The 5,000-nt window shown below is 38.6% G+C and overlaps 2 non-coding genes across 2 annotated transcripts; both read right to left on the bottom strand.

The window, feature by feature from the left end:
* Positions 1-802: 802 nt before the first annotated feature.
* Trnae-cuc lies at positions 803-874 on the bottom strand. Its single transcript has one exon. It is a non-coding gene; the product is annotated as a tRNA-Glu (tRNA).
* Positions 875-2,826: 1,952 nt separating this feature from the next.
* Positions 2,827-2,898, bottom strand: Trnae-cuc. The gene has a single exon. It is a non-coding gene; the product is annotated as a tRNA-Glu (tRNA).
* Positions 2,899-5,000: the final 2,102 nt, after the last annotated feature.

Here is a 5,000-nt window from a genome sequence, read left to right as displayed (position 1 = left end):
GGTGATCGAACTGCTATGAATTTACCTCATTGAATGGAGACATGCAAGTAGATACAAGGTTGTGCTAAAGCGAAGGAACTTGATACCTTTCTGGCATAAATAGCATTTGTTTATATATCGTGCAAGCAGAGAGCTTTTAAGCTTATCTCGCAGGTATGTAATATCTATAATTACTTGAAATAATAAAGACGATGATAATAACAATATAGTAATGGTAGTGATGATAATGATTATGATAAAAATAAAAACAATAAATACAACAACAATAATAATAATGATAATAATGATTTGTGTTTAACTCCGTATTAAGGCTGAGGATATTTGTACATATCTTCAGGTATATATATATATATATATATATATATATATATATATATATATATATATATATATATATATATATATATATATATATATATATATATATATATATATATATATATATATATAATATCCATGGTAAATTCCAAAAATGTCTCTTCGTGTAGCCATCATTGCATATAAACATAGATTACTTCCGAGCTGTGCATGATCAGACGATGAATTCTTCTATAAAACGGGTTAGTGTGAATCGGCCTCGTACTGTTTATTGTAGAAGTTGTCATTTAATGTAACGTAAAAAAAACTACATTCTCTTCAAGAGGTACAGTTGCAAAAATGAGTGGCTGCACATCTTTTGGTTGATCGACAATAGCCAAAGAAAGAAGGACTGTTCTGTGTGATGATTACTATATAAATATCCCGTCAGCTGTGTAATAATGCATTTTCGCAACTCTACGGATTTCTTCTCTCAAGGAAAAGTTTCCCGTGCCGGGAATCGAACCCGGGCCTCGCGGGTGAGAGCCGCGTATCCTAGCCACTAGACCACACGGGAGATGTAATTGGATGATTTTCTTCCATATTTTGAAGAAAATTTCTAAAATATATCTGATGGACTCGCTGCGTATCCTGCTCTATATTAAAATGGTACAAACACACACACACACACACACACACACACACACACACACACACACACACACACACACACACACACACACACACACACACACACACACACACACACATATGTATTTGTTTTCGTAGAGAGACCAGCTTCAGACGAAGGAAGTATACTTTCAACGACGATTTTTCTTACAACTTATCCATTTGCATACAAAATATTTAGCCATTATTTCTGCAGTCAGCTTAAATTAATTCATGTTTACTCATCTAAAGGCCAAACAGATTCCCCAGTAGAGCAATCACTATCATATCTGGCGGCCTGAAGGATTGTGATACAAACACCTGTATGTGGGGAGACCACACACTTGGTCTGTGATGTTTCAAAATATACAACTCTATGCACTATTTTTTTAGGGCATCCCGAAAACAAAGAAATGTGTAATATAAACATGTTAACAGAACTATATGACTGAAGTGTGCGTCTCGTAAGATAACACTATAAAAAGTTGAAATCATTTTTTTCCTGCGAAAATAGATACTCCACGTTACATGCCAAGTGGCATTTAATTGGTTGAAGAATTAACCTGAAACCTGTGGTACTAGGATTGGGCAAAAATCTCGTCTGGAGTATTTATGAGAGACTGAGATAACCATCGATCAAGCATAATATAATTGTTTCCCTCTATAAGCCCTGGTCAAAACACAGCCAGTTTATATAGTAAATTAAACGCTCGTCTCAATAAAGGAAGCATACATGTGGTAATTCGTACCCTCACCAAATGCATCATATTTAAATTTTATGAATTAGATTTTATTATGTGCTTCGTACGCACGCACACACGCATGCACACACGCACACGCACACGCACACGCACACGCACACGCACACGCACACGCACACGCACACACACACACACACACACACACACACACACACACACACACACACACACACACACACACACACACACACACACACACACACACACACACACACACGCACACAAAGATTTTCGGCCAAAATTAAATGAGACAAACACCTTTGCACCTCTTGTGCAACTGACATTACAACATTCAAAAATATTGTGAAAAGATGCAGGGTTCGGTAGATTAAAGCGGGAGCAAGTAACATGAAAACTACAATTAAGTATCATGCTGTGACCACGGCGGCTCAGACATGAACCTACCGTTAAAAGAAGAAGAAGTAACATGTCACTACATTTAAGGCATAGCAAATTACACATGGAACTTCAAATGTCACATTACAGTCGTTTTCACATTTCCTCGGCATCTCTAAACTATTTACATTCACATTACAGTACTTGCATCTAAAAAGTAAAAATTTAAGTTAACCCGAAACACGGTGGTTGTCCTTTCCACAACTGTACTCATGCAAATGTTTATCGTGAAGTTAATTAAATCTAATACATACGAGCGATTTGGTATAAGAAGTTAAATGATTTAAGATTTTATCGCTTTTATCGAAGGGAACAAAAATCATTAAATATATAGAGTAACCACCAACTATATCTAATCTGTATATAGTCAGAGATGCGGGTGACCTACAGGTCATCGGAGGTCAGTTGAGTATTGGCCTTATGAAAGATTTTGAGCAGCAACAATTTAATATTCATTAGCAGATTATGTGTAATAATACATTAATTTACGTATCAGCTATTTTTTTTATCACTATAATCAGTATATGACACAGGTTGTGAACTTTTAGATGAAAAAAATAGTTTTCATAATGATTGTTGGAATCACACAATACCTATTGACCCGAACTGAAACTTGTATCTATAGTTGCGCCCAGTAGTGAAAGAACGTAGGAGGGAGATCTCAGCCAGCGCGTTCAGGTTGCATTGAAGTCACCGAAAAATGTGCCCGTGCCGGGAATCGAACCCGGGCCTCGCGGGTGAGAGCCGCGTATCCTAGCCACTAGACCACACGGGAGATATACTAGAGTTTATATTGACATTTTCCAAAATTTATCGGTTTTAAACGACTCGTATTTCTGCTATTTTACTGTTTTGTGTAATCGGATATTCGTGACAATACAAATGATACAAATAGGTAAATTGGCGGCACATTTGGAGATGACACCTAACACCGACTTTCCGATGGAACAAAATATTTTTCCGATAGTTTTCGTCGTGCTTCGAACGATTCTAGCACTCATTTCCTTCGCAAACGAAGCACAGCTGCGATATCGGTCCCGATAGCTGGGAAGGGCAGGATACATTCAGGGTTTTTTTTTTTTTTTTTTTGGGGGGGGGTTTGAGGCTCGAGAAATATCGGTAAAACACAGGAGAACTCAATATATCCACTCGCTTCCAGATTATATAGGGAGTTTCGCCCCCTTTAACCCCCTTTTGGAGGCTACCGCCCCCACCCCCGCCTGGTACACAAAATCTTCACCTCGTAGGATAGAGCCCGGGCAAACAATTTATACTGACGCGTTTTCCGATGATATAGGGGGCTTCACCCCCTTAAACCCCCGGGGTCTTCCAGGTCGTAGTTGGCGGGAATCGTGCTCGCTCTCCGCCGTTCCTCTTCGGGCAGCGGAGGGTTCGGTTCCGCGGCCTCGACGAAGAACTGGCGATGGACTGGTGTCTGTCTTTTCTGCAGTGACACGGTGTCTTACAGTTCGAGGACAGAGTACCTCCATAGACAGTACACCGTGATTTCGCGGGTATAATAAACGCGCGTCGTTATTTCGATGATATTTTGCAATGAAATCGAAACTTTCTCCTAGACCCAGCTTCTATTGTCACGTGATGATCTATTTTACCCTCAATAAATACATTATATAAATTGGTGTATTATGTGCTTCTTCGAGACTGTGACTTGACACTTATTTACATCAGCTACGTTTTTTTTTTCAACGATCATACCTTATAGAACGAGGATGTAAAGAGTTAATTTTTATTACGAAAAGGACATAAAATTGTCCTAAACTACCATTTTCACTTTCTTAGCAACATACGTGATATTATATTTAGAAAGCATTGTCTGCTAAGGAGGCTGTCTGAAGTGATTACGAAAAACTAAAACTAAATCTTTTCTCTGTAATCTTCAAAAGTACAGTGGGTCGAGATTCCCTTCACCTCAGTGTTGCTAACTAAAAATCATAATACTCAGGTTTAGCTAATTTGTGTCGTTTGCTGAAACACCAGACTTTAATGAATATAAGACCATCTTTAATTTACCGTTTGATCGTCTGTTGTCCTGTTCAGTTCTCTATATGAGATCTGCTCTTTATTCCATTATTAATGATGTGCCTGATATAAATTCGTGCAAAAACGCGCGTTCTTCTACGCCGCCTCATCTCGCGAAAGATGTTTTCCCCACGATGGCAGTGTCTGTACTGAGTTGCACCATGCACGCTTAAAGTAGACCTTCTTTACAAGCATGGGTTAGCACATGCATTTTTAGGAAGTGACTGAATTAATACAGGCCTCGCGCGGAGCTTGTAGTTATTCAAACTGGCCCCTTACACACACATTCTGCAAATGCTTGTTTGTGCAGCAGTTTGCACATTTCACTGAAGCGTGTATTGCTGAGTCAAGATCCATCTCAGCAAAATCTCGACTCTTCTCAATCTCTTAAGTGCGAGGAATTTTGACCCAGCCCAAAAAATATTACTGGTAATTGGCAGAGACACTGGTAGAAAATATAGATTAACCAGCTGTAATCTCACGATGTTTGTTTCTGGCGAGATCAGCATATTTTGGCCAAGGCGGATGATCTCTGCCGTACCTGAGAGAGAGGATAGGGGTTACTTGATCTCTTGAAATGGTGCTTTGAGATCACTCTTTTTAGCATGAATGGTTACTGATGGTACGACCGTTTTATTTTATGATTTTGACTCGTTTGCCAGATGGCTAGTACCATTTGTTCTATGCAATTAACTTTTTATATACATTAAATGCTGTTAAAAGACAATGATTGTGGATGGATTTCCTAGAATCTTTTCGAGTTAAAAGAGCCATTGCCTAAAAGCGTTTTTTTGCCTTGAGTTTTGCAGAATTTTGAAATTATTTGAAGCACTATGT

The sequence above is a fragment of the Penaeus monodon genome, chromosome 36 (genome assembly GCF_015228065.2).
Source record: "Penaeus monodon isolate SGIC_2016 chromosome 36, NSTDA_Pmon_1, whole genome shotgun sequence".
Taxonomy (NCBI): Eukaryota; Metazoa; Arthropoda; class Malacostraca; order Decapoda; family Penaeidae; genus Penaeus; species Penaeus monodon.
The sequence above is the reverse complement of the archived record's forward strand: the minus strand, read 5'-3'. Positions and strand labels throughout refer to the sequence as shown.